Source organism: Ictalurus punctatus, chromosome 5 (genome assembly GCF_001660625.3).
Source record: "Ictalurus punctatus breed USDA103 chromosome 5, Coco_2.0, whole genome shotgun sequence".
Classification (NCBI taxonomy): domain Eukaryota; kingdom Metazoa; phylum Chordata; class Actinopteri; order Siluriformes; family Ictaluridae; genus Ictalurus; species Ictalurus punctatus.
In genome coordinates, this window is record NC_030420.2 from 25148372 (window position 1) to 25164832 (window position 16461).

At 37.9% G+C, this 16461-nt stretch overlaps 1 protein-coding gene across 1 annotated transcript in view; it reads right to left on the reverse strand.

The window, feature by feature from the left end:
- tafa3b (TAFA chemokine like family member 3b) overlaps window positions 1–16461 on the reverse strand; it is a 170373-nt gene that overhangs the window by 130512 nt on the left and 23400 nt on the right. The gene's annotated exons all lie outside the window — the stretch shown is intronic.

The window sequence follows — 16461 nt, forward strand, 5'->3', positions numbered from 1 at the left end:
CAGCAGTGCTACGATTACAACTGAAAGGAATTGAACTGAAAACTGTCCGGTCAGACACATTCAAAAAAAAAAAAAAAAACCTCAAGGCTGGATTTAAAAGTTGCGTGTCAGCACTGCGTTCTGCGTTCTAGCTCTCCATGTCACCGCGCGCGCGACGCGCCAAACTTCGCTCCAGCGCTTTTTCTGTTCTCTAGTGCGTGTCCGGAATCAATCCAGAGCGCGAGCCCTCCAGCCACGAGCCCTGTGTGCGCTGCCCGCGGGGTCTCTCTGGAGTTTTTTGTTTGTTTATTTTCTAGGAGAGGAAATATAAGGCGGAGGTGGTATCGTGTGTGGCGCGTTCGTACCGGAGAAGGTAGAAGGTCTGAAGTGAAGCGCTCCGTGCCACTGATTCGCTCGATGCCGCGCTGAGGCTGAGTTCCCCGGTGATGACGGTGTTCTAGCGCCACCCAGCGGTCTCACCTGATTCAAGTGCCGGGAAAAGAGGCAGCAGCGCTACTCTTGAGGCTCGGGTGACTCATACCTAATCACTCACAAAGCCAGGATGCGAGGAAAGAGCTATATGTACAGTATATGTAGGGCTGTACCCAGGATCACAATTTTTACTACAGGGCCACACTGCAAAAATGTGTCACAGTTAATGACATATCACAATGCCAAATAGGTACTAGGCTACATTCATCCATCCATCCATCCATTTTCCATACCGCTTATCCTACACAGGGTCACGAGGGAGCCTGGAGCCTATCCCAGAGAACTTGGAGACACCCTGCACAGGGTACTAGGCTTCATCAAATTGATCAATTTTGTATTTTCCATTATGTTTTGTTGCTCGTGTTATCCATTCTCACTTACTTACTTTTAGTAACCACTTTATCCTGGTCACGGTTGTGGTGGATCCGGATCACAAGAACTGGGCGTGAGGCAGGAATGCACCCTTTATTGGGTCTGTCACAGAACACTATGTGCACACACACACACACACACACATTCACAACTAGGGGCAATTTATCTAAACTAATCCACCTACTGGCCTGTTTTTGGGGGATGGTGAGAGGAAACCAGAGAACCCAGAGGTAACCCGTGTGGACATGCACAGAAACTGAACACAGACACAATTTATACCACTCCATTCAGAAAGAGGTTATAGACATCCAATGGTCATGAGCAGCATATAGTAAAATTCTTTTTTAGTACTGCAATAAATATGTTTTATTGGCTGCATAAAGACAGTCACGTTGTAGTATTTGACAATATCCTAGATCCTTTTTGAAGTTTTCCTGCATATGTCTTTAAAAAATGATACTGACTTCATATTAAAGGAGCACAAAAAATGTTTTTCCAAGAATGTACCATGAATTCTGTATACTTATTGATATGTAGCTTTTAATCAGCCTCAAAATGGAAGAAATCTCACTATTTCTTACAGAGAATTTGCATTATCTTTCCTTGCAAATGTTTCTAAGTTGTCAAAATGAACTGATTTCATATTAAAGGACAATAGAGTAGAGATCTTACCATTAAGATGTCATCTATGTTATGTAGTTATTATAAATAAGACTATCGTTGTTTTGTATGTTGTTTTTAAATAAAAATGGACAACAAAATGAACATTCTGTTCTAGGAAAAAGTTGTGTAACATTTGATAATTATTAATAAGATAAAAACAGTCTTTACAACCGTGGTGAGCAAAAAGTATCTCAATGCATCAAACCTTGAAGAACATGGGCTACAACAGCAGATCACATCAGGTTCCACTTGTCTCAGCCAAGAACAGGAATCTGAGGCTATAGTCTCACCAAAACTGGACAGCTGAAGATTGGTAAAAGACCAGTCGAGAGTTATGATATAACACACAATATAAGCCCTTGTTTGTTCATGTCCCTGCTTATAATAAGTATTCATTCATTCATTCATTCATTCATTCATTCATTCATCTTCAGTAACTGCTTTACCCTGGTCCCAGGCCTATCCTAAAATCATTGGGTGTGAGGTGGGAATACACACTAGATGTGACACCAGTCAACCTTAACCTTCATATCCTCTCTTGTACATACATCCTTCATATGTTATGAAAATTCTTGTGAATTTTCAGGTGCAACACCATCTTGAGCGGTTTCACATAGGGGAAAAATCACATTATGGCAGAAATAATGTGTTATGATTTCCATTTCACACTGCCTATAAATAGTGTGCTTGTGTCAGGAGCCAGCAATCTGCTGTCGTGTTCTGTTTAGGCATCACTACACATTACTATCCACTTATTGACATATTTGGTGTTTGGTTGTTTTTGTATTTCTGTGCATTAGTTAGTACAAGATTTTACAAGATGAGCTAATGTACTAGATCCATTCTAAGGAAGACGGTTCTTCAAAGTTTCTTCAGTTGGTTCTTTGTATATTGAAGGGTATACGCTGGAAATATATTGCTTTATTAGAAAACTTTTCTCATAGGGAAACTCTGTATAAAAGCTTTAATAGTTTTCCAGAGGGAGGACCAGAGAACGCTTAAGCCTTGTAGATTTGCAAGAGAGAGAGAGAGAGAGAGAGAGAGAGAGATGATCCTCTATGGAAAATGTTTTTATTTAACAAATCTTGGCTCTGTCCAGAGTTTTATACCTCACTGTTATTAACTATAAGGGGGGAAAAAAGTAGATAGAGAAAATATTTTTCATATTATATACTATGGTAGCTAAAAGGTTTATGGGCAAAGTATAGTGTCCTCCTCAGCTGCTCTGAGGTCAGCTGAGAACCAGTCATTACTTCTTTGAGCTTTGGAATGCAAATCTTTCCACATAGAAGGCTACATTCTGCCACTAGATTATCAGGACTGTATTTTCACATTTAATTTCACATTTAAACCGCTGATCTCCCAGTAAGTTCACACACAACAGTCTACATACAGAATGATGTGACAAACAAAAAACACTGCGTGAGCTTGATAAGAGAGGTCAGAGGGAAATGGCCAGATTGGTTCAAGCTGCCAAGAAAGGTATAGTAATTCATATAATCGCTCTTTACAACCATGGTGAGCAGAAAAGCATCTCAGCATGCACAAAACATCGAACCTTGAAGTGGATGGGCTACAACAGCAAAAGACCACTCCTGTCAGTTCCACTCCTGTCAGGAAACTGAGGCCGTCATGGGCACAGGCTCATCGAAACTGAACAGTTGAAGATTAGAACAAAATAATCACTTAGCCCTTTCCAGTCTTCAACTTTCCAGTTGCAGTGTGTCTGTGCCAATGATAGCCTCAGATTCTTGTTCTTGGCTGAGAGTAGTGGAACCTGATTTGGTCTTCTGCTGTTGTAGCTCATCCACTTCAAGGTTTGATGTTTTGTGCTTTCTGAGATGCTTTTCTTCTCACCATGGTTGTAAAGAGTACATATTTGAATAACTATTGACTTCTATCAGCTCAGACCAGTCTGGTTATTCTCCTTTATTCTCTCTCAAGGTGTTTCAGAAAGAAGACCCTCTGCACACATGATGTTTTTTTTTTTGTTTTTCCTCACCATTCTGTATAAACTTTAGAGACTGTTGTGTATGAAAATCCCAGGAGATCAAAAATTTATGAAATACTCAAACCAACCCATCTGGCACCAACAACCATGCCACGATAAAGTTACAGAGATCCCACTTTTTCCTCATTCGGATGTTTGATGTGAACATTAACTGAAGCTCTTGACCTGTATCTGCATGATTTTATGCACTGTGCTGCTGCCACATGATTGGCTGATTGGATGACTGCATAAATGAGCAGGTGTACAGGTGTTCCTGTTAAAGTGGCCAGTGAGTTTATATGCCTAGTTTTTAAAATAACAGCTGTTAACTTGAGAGAAATGTTCAGCTACAACGATAGTCTTTCTCTTCAGCTGATTTAGAGTTTTAAAGTTGCTAAATGCTGTGTCCTTTGGATAAATCAAATGACAAACCAGTGTCCTAAACCTACACTGCCTCATCATCCCTCCGTTCACAGGCCGGACATGTTGACTTTGGTGTGAGTGTGAGAGAGAGAAAGTGATGTAAGAAAGATTGGGTAATTTGGCTTTGGAAAGCTTTGCTAAAAGCCTCTCAGAAGGCATTTGTCGTTGTTGATACATCTGGCTGAAGTTTATTACACCTGATGGTAAGTAACGTCCTCTATTACACTTAAGAGAGACATTTCACCAGCCTCTCTCTCTCTCTCTCTCTCTCTCTCTCTCTCTCTCTCGGCTTTGCATTTTAAAGGAAGGTGTTGTCCTGGCTAATGGGGCAGCACAGGCCACATGCCGTTCTGAGATCAGAGTTGTAATGTATCCTGTACTGATTGATGACTAGAAGTTGGAAGAAAGTGCTCATGCATCGGTGCCTATAACAGGGTGTGTACAGGATAAAGTTTTTGAGGCCAGGACCAAGAGGCTTTCAGATTTATAGCGGTGTCATTGAATAAAGCACTTTCGAGGACATATGGAGTGTCAGCTATTGTTTAGAGAGTATAAATCTTCTGAATGTCCAATGTGTGTATATGTGTAAGAGAAAGAGAATCTTATATGAGGCAACTGACTCATCCTACTCCTGGGTCCTGTTCTGAATGTGGCGCGTCCTAAAATGGCCTTGTTGTTGAGTGCATGTTGCGTAAAATGGCTCTCCTGTGCAGTTATTCACACAGCACTGTTTTGTTGTGACTGGTTTTGCTTTGCCTTGTACTTGCTCTAACATCCGTGAACGAGATTGTGGAAAATTTAAAAGCCACATTTAATTTAAATCGACAACACTTCACAAATATGTGTTGTTTAGTTGTAGGCCTCAAGCCATACTTCACACAAACATGAAACCAATGCTAGTAATGAGTGAGAGAATTGCATAAATGAGATATTAATAACTATGCTCCATCAGCTTTTATTCATTCTCCAAAGTACCCACTTAGAAACAGATAACATGGATAGCTCTTAGTCTAGCTCATGAAATTGATGCATTTTTTTTAAAGTTTCATTGTAAAATGAACTCAGCAATATTATCAGTCATTTATCAACAATAAATGTGAGAGAAACCCATTTTGTTTAATGTGTGATTAACACGATTATCACAATCAGGATCCTTTCTGCATTCTGTTCCTGTCAATCAGCCTTAATATATTCACAATGTATTAGAAAGTGATAAATATCCTTCTTAAAAAATCTAGTAAAAATCCTTCCTAGAAGAATGGAGGTTGTTATAACAGCAAATGCAAGACTATGACTAGAATGAGAAGTTCAAAAAGTACATATGGGTGTGATGGTCAGGTGTCCATATACCTTTGGCCATTCTGCTACATAAGCAAAGCTGCAATTGCTATTATTTTGTCTTCTGGGGGAAAAAATGCAAATATCTATATATTGCTATATAATGTAGCGTATGAAGAGCAGTACTAAATGAAAAAATAACTTTAAACAAAATAATAACAATTTACAAAGCTAATCCTGTTCAAAAGTTTATACGCCCCTGGCTCTTAATGTATCGTGTTTCATGCCTTCTTGAGCATCAGTGATTGTTTGCAGCTTTTGTAATAGTTGTGTATGAGTCCCTCAGTTGTCCTCAGTGTGAAAAGCCGCTGTTGGAAAGGTGTCAAATATGCAGAAGATTCTGGAAAACCAAAGAAGGCGCAGGACCTGTAGGATTTTTCTGAAGAACAGTGGGCAGTTTAACTCTTCAGGGCAAACAAGAGACTCATGAACAACTTTCCCAAAACATAAAAACACTGTTTGGTCATCCAGGTAACAACACACAGTATTAAGAACCAAGGGTATGTAAACTTTTGAACTGGTGTCTTGTGGACTAGCTTATTCAGGCCAGTACTAAATAAAAAACAAAATACAATTTTTATGATCCGACTTATTTTTTTAATTATTAACATTTTGCAGATTCTGTCAGGGGTATGTAAACTTATGAGCACAACTGTAGTGTTAAAGTACAAATGTGATTTAAATGGGTTTTTTTTCTGATCTCTGGTGCATTGTAACCTGCACATCAGCCTCCGTCATGCTAAGTAGGTGTCACAGGAATGAATTGAGCCTGGTGATCTTACAACAGAGGGAAAATAGGATGTTTGACATTGCTGAATTTGAGACATCCAAAGGGCCCTATTTCATTATTTTATAAATGAATTTGTGATATGTTCTAACTCCAGGGCCACCTGTGCCCTCTGCATGCTCAGTGTCATTCTCGCTAGCTTGGGTTGAGTCTGGCATACTTAAGTGGATGTTTTATGTAAAGCTTACAAGAAGAGAGCCCTCTTAAATGGAAGCATGGAGAAAACATAGACAATTTCCTTTTTCCATTGCATCTTCAAAACACTTAAGGGTATAATTCAAAATGCGCGTGTGTGTGTGTGTGTGTGTGTGTGTGTGTGTGTGTGTGTGTGTGTGACTGTGTGTGTCTGTGTGTGAATAACTTGTGACATGTGGCATGCTGCAGTGTGTTCATAAGTGTGAAAGTTAAAGAGCTCTTGTGTATATAAAAAAGGGAATAAAAATGGTTTTATTTGCACATTATCATCACGCTGCATTCACGCCTGATGACAGTGGAGAAAAGGGCATGTTAACGGTACATGCTCTGTGTGTGTGTGTGTGTGTGTGTGTGTGTGTGTGTGTGTGTGTGTGTGTGTGACAGTGAGCATTGTGACAACACTTGTTTGTTTGTTCTGCATTGGCAACCTCTAAGGCAGCTGCTCTGACACACGGATACACCAGTGCGGGGGGGGGGGGGGGGGGGGGGGGGGGGTACCATATGTAGCTCACCTCAACTAACCCAGCTAATGTTGCTCTTGTGGATATACAGTACAGTTATAATGAAAATACCTTCTCAGGGTAAGCCAAAATTCATCTCAATTTATTTTGGTACTTAAATCGTTATAGCCTAAATGTATAAAACTATATCAAAATAAACCTACTAAATGGTGCGACTGAAAAAGCTCAATATCCACCAAATATCTATGCAAGGATGCTTACATTATTTTAGAAATAGGAGGAAAATGTGATGCACTGGAGCGTGTACAGTACATTGGCCTTTCCCAAAGGGGAAAAAATTTATAACAATACCTAGTAAGCTCAAATTGGATTCGAAAACAAAATAAACAGGTTTAGATTACAAAATACACGGAGAACACTGATTGGCTATTCAAAACACACACAGTATAAGCAATCAGGCATGTGCTTTGTTCTCCACTGTGTTTTTAGCTAGTTAGCCAGGGGCCCAAAATATTTCCTTCGGGCGCCTGAAAATTGACCATTAGACGTTTAAAGCTACTTGGTATAAGATCTGAATTCAGTAAAATAATGTATTCACTGGTGGTGCTGAAAAGAATTGCAGGTGATGGATGTTTTAACCAACTGAGAGGTGATTATCTTGAAAGTCAACAGGTTATTGTTGACATAGCTAGTAGTTACAAGCTACAGTAGTAACTTTATATGTGTTACCCATACATGCCGTACTCTAAACTAGCTAGTTAGTCTTCAGTGCTTTCCATTTCAATTACATCACAGCTAGGGGAAGTGAGAAAGTAGGCATGTTGACTAAAATCCAATTCGTTGTTTTTTTCTTGTGGAGGATTTCTGCCCCAGATGCAGTAAGTATGAATTGCTTCATGATTGCTGCATCTTCTGACGTTAGTTAGGTTTGTTACCTAATTTAGTTGCATCAGTTGTGCTTTCAATTGGTTTCTATTCTTTTCTCTCCTGCAAATATCTGATACATATTATTAATGTGCAGAGGTCTTAAGCAACAGACTGTACCCACGTACAGCAAAAATTTTCACAGTATCACAGTATCTCCAAATATGTCTACAGATATCACAGTATTAGTCGACAAATTAGAAACACACAAACCATATATAAAACCATATATATATATATATATATATATATATATATATATATATATATATACAAAAAAAGGGAAACAAGAAGATCAAATCCCCTTGTTTTTGGAGAAGGACAATATAATCTCTTACATTACAGTAATCTCTTACATCTTACAGTATTTATCAATTTATCATGTTTTGATAAAAGTGTATGGTGAGGCAGCCATCTGATTATACACTCTGACTAACCATGAAATTGTGACAAGCCTAGTGCTATGTTGGTGTGTGTGTGTGTGTGTGTGTGTGTGTGTGTGTGTGTGTGTGTACAGCTTGTCCTTAACATCATTTCATTACCCTGGTGAGGTCACCTCAGACTGAGTATTTGCATTAAGCTGCCCAAGTGTTAGAGTTATACCAACACTTCCTTGACCTCAGTTTTTGTGTGACTGAGCATCCGAACAGCAGCTGGTGTGGCAGATGTGGCCTTGGGAGGCAGAACAAGGAGGCGGGAGACTGTGTGTGTGTGTGTGTGTGTGTGTGTGTGTGTGTGTGTGTGTGTGCGTGTGTGTGTGTGTGTGTGTGTGTGTGTGTGTGGCGGGTAACAAGCACACCCTGACACCCCTCATCTGTCAGCACCTTGTCAAAGTGGCTTGGCCCCTCCTAGGCTACTCTTCTCTGTCTTTCCTTCTACCCCCCCCCCCCCCCCCCCCCCCCCCCCCCCCAGACACACACACACACACACTCAAACACACATGGGTTTGACAAAGGAAGACATATATGATTAGTAAAGGAAGACTTTATGGATCCTTACATGATGACATTGTGATAAATCTGTGACAAAGTGTTCCAGATGTTCTGGAGAACCAGCTATAATATCCCTAGAGGACACACACGCGCGCGCGTGCGCACACACAGCTACATTGCTAAAGAGCCAAAAATCAGTGGTGTTAGCTGAACTGTTAATCATCTGGGGCTGAGCTCGGGGCTGAACTGACTGCTAAATAAACTGTTTCCATGCGTTTATTTTCTTGTACGTGCGGGCGAATTGCCTTTAAAAATGTGAAAATTGGACAAAAACTTGGATTTATCATAAAACTTGGGTGTTATCACGGTTTATAGAACTACCAGAATGATAAAATCTAAAACTTTTTGACTATCTAAAACAAGATTAGGCTAGTTTGTGATGTCCAATGAACTTATTCTAGGAATAGGCTCTAATTCACAATATAATTTTGGCACAATGATGAGTTGTTCACTGTTGAATGCAAAAAAATACAAATAAAAAAACCTCCTGTACCGTGCGCCGAGTTTGCATGTTCTCCCTGTGCTCTGGGAGTTTCCGCTGGGTATGCAAGTTTCCTCCCCCAGTCCAAATACATGCACTGGTATTTCCAAATTCTCCATAGTGTGTGAATGGGTGTGTGAATATGTATGCGGTTGTTCCCTGTAATGGGTTGGCATCCTGTCTACCTTGTACCCTGAGGTCCCTGGGATAGGCTCCACACTCCCCTTGACCCTGCAAAGGGTAAGCAGTATGGAAAATGGAAATGGACCTCCTGTACTGTTCCTTGCTAGAGCGGAGCTGAACAAGAATGTTACTCAAGGTGCTCTGCTGTTTGACCAATAGTTCATGGAGGGGATGTGATCCATTGCACAGGTTGAATTTGTTTAATGTTCACCTTTCCACAACTGTCCAGGGGGCATCCCAGGAGAGAACCAGCCTTCTTTTGTTGAGCTTCCTTGCTTCTCTGGCTCTAATGCTGTCTCCCCAGCATATTGCCACAAAGACAGCACTTGTAAAAACCAACTTGTAAAAGATCTCTAACATCTTGCTGCAAACACCTGAGCTTCCTCAGAAAGTAAACTCTGCTCATCCTCTTCCTGCACACAGCATCTGTGACAAAGGGAGTCATGTCTAAACCAAGACCACATAAATCAGGTATGAATGTTAGTATTGTCTTTTGCACATGTAATCCTGCATGGCTAAGGGATTTCTCTTGACTTCCCTTGATTTATTAACTAGATCACTCTTTTTCCTCTTACCCTGGGATAGGCTCCAGGCTCCTCTGTAACCCTGTGTAGGATAAGCAGTACAGAAAATGGATGGATGGATTGTTTATCTCTGCATTTCATATAAATTTCTGCATTAAAACATCTTATATTCTGTCTTTTTTCCTTCGCACATTTAAAGTAATGACTGTTAAATACTGACAAATTTCTGGCCACCGGATTTCAACGCAACAGAACACAACCATTAAACAGCACTCTCACCACCATTATCAACAGACCAGTTTGATGCATTTTTCTGGGAGTATGGTGTTCATCCCTCATGTACATTTCAAGAGATTTGTAGACTCTACGCCAAGATGCACTGAGGCTCAACTGGTGCCTCATGGTGGCCCAATACTTTACTGAAACACTTTATGTTGTTTTTTTTATTTGCTTTATTTACTGTTTTTAATTGCCGACAATCCAGAGCTGGGGTCAGGCAGCAGATAAAAAACGTTAAACCAACCATCTGCTATAGCCACTTTCACTACCTCATTTCATTTCAAATTCATGTGTTTTCTTCATAATACACTTCATGCACTACAACTCACTACAGTGTTACATGTAAAATCAATGATCGGGAACACTGATGGATCCACTCCGTTCAGCCTTTGTTGTACAGTTAGACCACTCAACCATTAAAATACAAAAACAGAAATTTTATCCTCTGGAATTATATTTATTTTTTGTTCATATTGCAGGTGTTATAGTTGCAGTTTTGTTTTCTTTTATTTGGAAACTCACATTTTTATTTTTATTTCAGTTAACGAAAATGTTTTTTCACTGATAGTTTTAGTTTTCGTTAACGATAATAACCTTGCAACACAGACAGATAAAACATATGACATAGGTAAATGAGACATAACCAAGTGATTCATTGATTCAAGCACAGTGAACACAGAGGAGAAAATCTCAGTCATGATTCACTGAACACTGATCCTCTGAACTCAAGTCATGACCGAAAGGATTCATTGACTCAAGGAATCGGATTAGACTTAACCCATTTTTAGATGTTTCAAGAATACTGACAAGTAAACATACAGTATAATATCAATCTACATAAAATGTCTGTGTGATAATCATGAAATTGTTTTTGGATATGTAAAGAAATGTAGTGCTTTGGTTTGCATAGTTCGATTTTGTGGTGTGCAATTGTAACGCCTATCAGCAGCAACTGAACAAAAGGAACAATTAAGTGCATCACAGTGACTGATTCTGATTCATTCATGGTAGTGACTCACTTAAAAGACATGTCTATTCTGAAGGCCACAGGAGACACAACACACTACTAGGTGGTACTTGATAAAATGGCAATGTCATGCATGTCATACATGTATGGGTTTGTACATGTAATCGGCTATTAAACATGCAGTGCGTGTGTGTGTGTGTGTGTGTGTGTGTGTGTAGTGTAGTGTATGTGTTTTTCTTTGTCTGTCAGTGTGATGGATACTGTAGCTATGATGGATGTCAGACTTGTCATACATTAAACAAGACTCAAGCAGCGTTGCCAACAGATCTGTTACTGACAGAGGCCTCATCTCTGTCACTGTTTCCTTTCTTTCTCAGAGGGTTCAGTGTTTCACGATGAAAACTCTTTTTGATGACAGGCTTTCCTCTGCTATGTGTGTGTATATAACCTCTAACACACTTCAAAGCCCTGCTGCACGTCTAACCTGGCCCTCTATCCTTGTACACAACCTCCATCTTCCCCAAAACTTCCCCAAAACAAATAATAAAATAAAATAAAATGGCATATAAACAAAAATCAAATGAAAATATTTTCAATACGCTTGATACTTTAAATGTAGCACTCCACACTTTGAAGGACTTACTGAATAGCCAGCAGTGAACTAATCACACTTTTCTGTAAACTAAACTTTATTTTTTTTAAATGTTGTCCATTTCTCTCTTTAGAACTTGACTGGTGAAATAAAAACAACACCCCAACCCTGTACTCCTCTGAGGAGACCTGTATAACACATATAAATATTTACATTTTGGACACTGTTTGAACATGTTGAGGTATATTAAGGTAGTAGATCTTCAGGAGGAAGGTAAGACTTCACTATTGGGAATTAATGTTGGTGTCATCAGTAATTAATCAGTAGATATTTGTAAAAGAGCCATAGTTAACTAGTAGTTCTGCAGGAGAAATATAAGATTCAGTAATTACTGCTGAAGTTAATTGCTGTGTAGGTAATAGTGAACTCGTACTAACATACTAACGTACTGAGTCATTAACTAGTAGTAGTTTAGTATTTTATAGGAATAAGATAGGTGTTAACGAAGAACTTTCATTCCTGCTTAGTTCCTGCATAGTTATATATGAGTTGTTGACGAGTATTGTAAAGTGTTACTCTACAAACATAGAGTAAAGTGTAACTCTATAAACATTTTCCTTTTTCCTTGTGTAATGCACTGATTTTTTAAATTTTATTTATTTTTTTAGGTGTGTGTGTGTGGGGGGGGGGTATTTGCACTAAAGAGACATCACTTTTGCCGTGGACTGAATTGTTTTCTCTGTTGCAGGCTTTTGTTCCTGTGCCAGATGCAAACACAGTAAGAGGATGAATCGTGCTATTCGTCTATGCATACTGCTCATGTTCGTTTGATGCGCAACAACCTGTACACAAAGAAAGTGACATAATGTCACTCCTACATGAGTATTCAAACTGACTACAGAGAGAGAGAGAGAGGGTGGGGGGGGTGGGGGGCAGAGCAAGATTTTGGCACAGTGAAATGCTAGGATTAGCATATGAAAGTAGCAGCTGTGTGTGTGTGTGTGTGTGTGTGTGTGTGTGTGTGTGTGTGTATGTGTGTGTGTCAGTGTAACAGTCTAACAGTTTAGATTTTTAGCATGTGTACCTCTAAAAGTTCAGAGAACGTGTAAAACATTCAGTACTACTCACTAAAGTTTCGTTTAAATGCACAGTAATGTAACATGAGAAAAGAGAACCAGTACTAACACCCAGCTTTTCAAGTAAGTACACATTACACAGAAATATTTGCATTTAGCTCCCTATATTTATTTAATTTTACAACGATACAGATTACTGAGGTTGCCTAATTTTTATAGTTGTAGTTGTAATTATCACATTGATCACTGCAAATTTGATTTAATTTAACAACATAGCTTATTAAATAGCACTTGATTCAGCACATCCTATTATTTTGTATAAATCATACCGCTTCTGATACTTGTTGTACACTTTTCTGGCCACAAGCTTTGGAATCTTTAAGGTCCGCAATCTGATTTGCTAACTGCACTTCAATTTTAAAAACCTTTTGAAAAAGTGTGCTATTTGAAGATTACATTTTTGTATATTGCACACTGACAGTTAATTGTATACACAACTTTATGAGATACTAAGGTCATGAAAACATAATGTGTGCTTTACTGTAAGTGGGATACAGAATATTTCATCATGCTTTAAATATGCTATTTGGATTTGATGTATTAATAAATTAAAGGCACTGTATTTTGTTCATTGTAATTTGTTAAGTACGATGATGTGTCCTCCAATGTTGTCCATTTTGTTGAATTTAAAAAGACAGTAATATTCATTAATAATAAACAGTGTCATATTTATGCATTTAATATTGGCCTCAAATGGTATTCCATAGATTTTTCAGTGTATTTACAGCTCAAAAGATGAGTTTATCCATATTTTCCCTTGCCAAACCCTTCAATCTTCTGAATGGCAATTAAATCCATAGTTATGTCTGACGTCTGAATACCGATGCACACAGTTTCTATTTAAAATCCTTACTGCAAACACTCAACTCAGTTTTTTGTCATTACTTGAAAGAGTGAAAATCCTCAATGATCAATATGTATAGACTGATCGTACAATCTTAACTCACAAATGATTTTAATCTTTACTCACAGCACAATCATGACACTGAAAATCTGTATACATAGTGCTTCATAACTGTTATGAATCATAATGTAAATATGATTGGCACTTTAGTTTGAGTACATTAAAATCATTCGTTTCACTACCATATATAGGATTCGTAAATAAGTGATGTTGTAGCTACTGAATTGGTGTTCCATAATAGTTTTGGAAAGAAATGGAGCAACCAAATAGATGTATATAGTAACTACACCTCCCAAAAGGTAAAATCAATTTGTATCTGATCAATTCATAGAAGATTTAATTTTATAATTCGTGGTTCTTCTTTCTTCTCTCTTTCATGTAAAGATAAAGCAACATACTTCATAAAAATTTGACATCTCCTCTCATGACATAAGCCTCTCAAGCATTGCTTTATAAAAGATTTATGCAATGCTAAGAAAAGTTTTGCCCAATGTAGGTACCAATGTAAGGGGTTTTCTCCCCAGTTTGGGGCAGATTATTTTTTTGTACTTCATGGTAGGAAGAGTTTATACTTAGAGCTGTACTTCAACTTTGCTTCCAAAACAAAATACAAAACAAAATACTTAAAAAATAATAATAATAATTTTCTCATCTCAAGGGATTTTCTTCCCAATTTGCTCACTTGCCACTCTCCCCATCACACGACAATAACCAACCAGTGTGGTGAAGGCTGACATGTGCTTCCTCTGAGACACATGAAGTCAGCGAACAGCATCTTTTCAAACTACTGCTACTGCTGCATCACAGGGCAGCATAACACACTTGGAGCAAAGCACTACCCTCTTCCACATACGATCTCCAGACAAAAGGGCAAAATGTTTTTTTCTGTCATGCCACTCTGGAGACACAAATTTAATCTTAGCTTTACAAGTATATGGCTTTTATAATTGACTGATTTTATAATGCAAGAAACCATACACAATATTTAAATGGTCCTTATGTTTAAGAAACTTTGAAATTTCTTCTATAATATTTTGAGCCAAGTGTGCACATAAAATGCACATGCCTATGTAACCACTGTTTATTAAAATTATACTGTATATTACCTCTATCTTAGAACTAATTCTGCACAGACTTTAACTTGTTCCTAAAACCCAGGAAGAAAATAAGGAGCTGTCCAGTATTAGTGGTGACACACAAGGCTTCCGACATGTTTCAATCTGGGTTTTAATGATTATATTAATTTTCTTGTGACAGATGTCAAAGGTTCAAAGTACACTTTGCAGAACTGAGAACAGTACCTTTGAAACTCTCTCTCTCTCTCTCTCTCTCTCTCTCTCTCTCTCTCTCTCTCTCTCTCTCAGACTAGAATTACACCATTCACAATCCGATTTTCGACACCAGCTTTTTAGCAAAGCTCTATAACTGAGTGGCAAGCTTTGAAAAAAAAAAAACACTATATGCGTGAGTTTTCACAGACGCATATTTTAGTTTTTAGTATTTTTAGTATATCACAGTATCTGAGGTGACACTTAATGGTGTTAATATTGCCAACTGATACTTACATAAGCCTTAATACCAACCAGCAGCAGGAAGTAATGATTACTTTGCTACTGTACTGAAGTCTGGTTTTTAAAGTTTCTGCACTTAAATTTTCTTTCATCGATTTTTTTTTCCATTACTACACTTCAAAAGAAAGTCTCTCACTTTCTACTCACTACATTTCTCTAAAATTGTCATCTAAATTCCTACAAAGCCTCAACTTTATCATAAATGTCTGCAAGACTGAGACCTACAGTGGTGCTTGAAAGTTTGAGAATTATATATTCTGCATGAATATGACCACAATATTATTAGATTTTCATGAAAGTCCTAAAAGTAAATAAAGAGAAACCAATTAAACAACTTTCAAGCGCCACTGTACCACCACTAAACCCATCACTATAATCTGTCCATGGCTATGTAAACTTTGTATTTACGTATTAGGGCTATATTTCTCATGACATCTAGCTATTTAATTTGGCTAGTTTGTATTGTTATCATTGTTATCATGCTATCTACCTTTTGAGAGATTAGAAACTGTTGTTAATTAGGCTTAGCTAATGTTTTCCTACATTCATCCTTGTGAAAGATCCATTAATTTACCATCAGTAACTAAAATCAGTGTGTGATTTGAAGCAGATGTTTGTTGTTTGTTTTGTAAATCTTTCTTGTACTTTTATCTTGTCCGAGACAATCCATAAGAATAAATATTTGCATATAAGTTCATGACTGTAATTTCAAAGAGAGAAAGAGAGAGTAACCAGTATTTCAGATATCTCAAATGTGGAAATGGGTCAAATTGACCCATAACATAATAGCAGGGTTAATGTGTGCTTGTTTCATCTGTCAAGTTTTTAGTATATTATATAGCTCATGTTATTCTTATATTCGCATATGATATTATTTATCATTTGCTGAATGTTTTATCTTTTGCATGCTTTTTTTCTAAACACATTTTCATCCACAGGAGGATATTCACATTTTAAATTTTAAATATTCACTTTATAAATTGAGCAGTACCATTGTGATAAAAACAATGCATTAATGTACTGTACATGCTCTACATAGCTGTTGTTTGGTATGGAATTTTGGGATACAGCAGAAACATATGCATTATGTATTAGTATTAAATATCATATGAAGAATAGAAACACTCTTAGAAAAAAAATTCTCAAGGGTTAATGTTGCTATCTTCGTTCTACATAGAGCCCTTAAAATTCTCCCAAAGGGACAAACT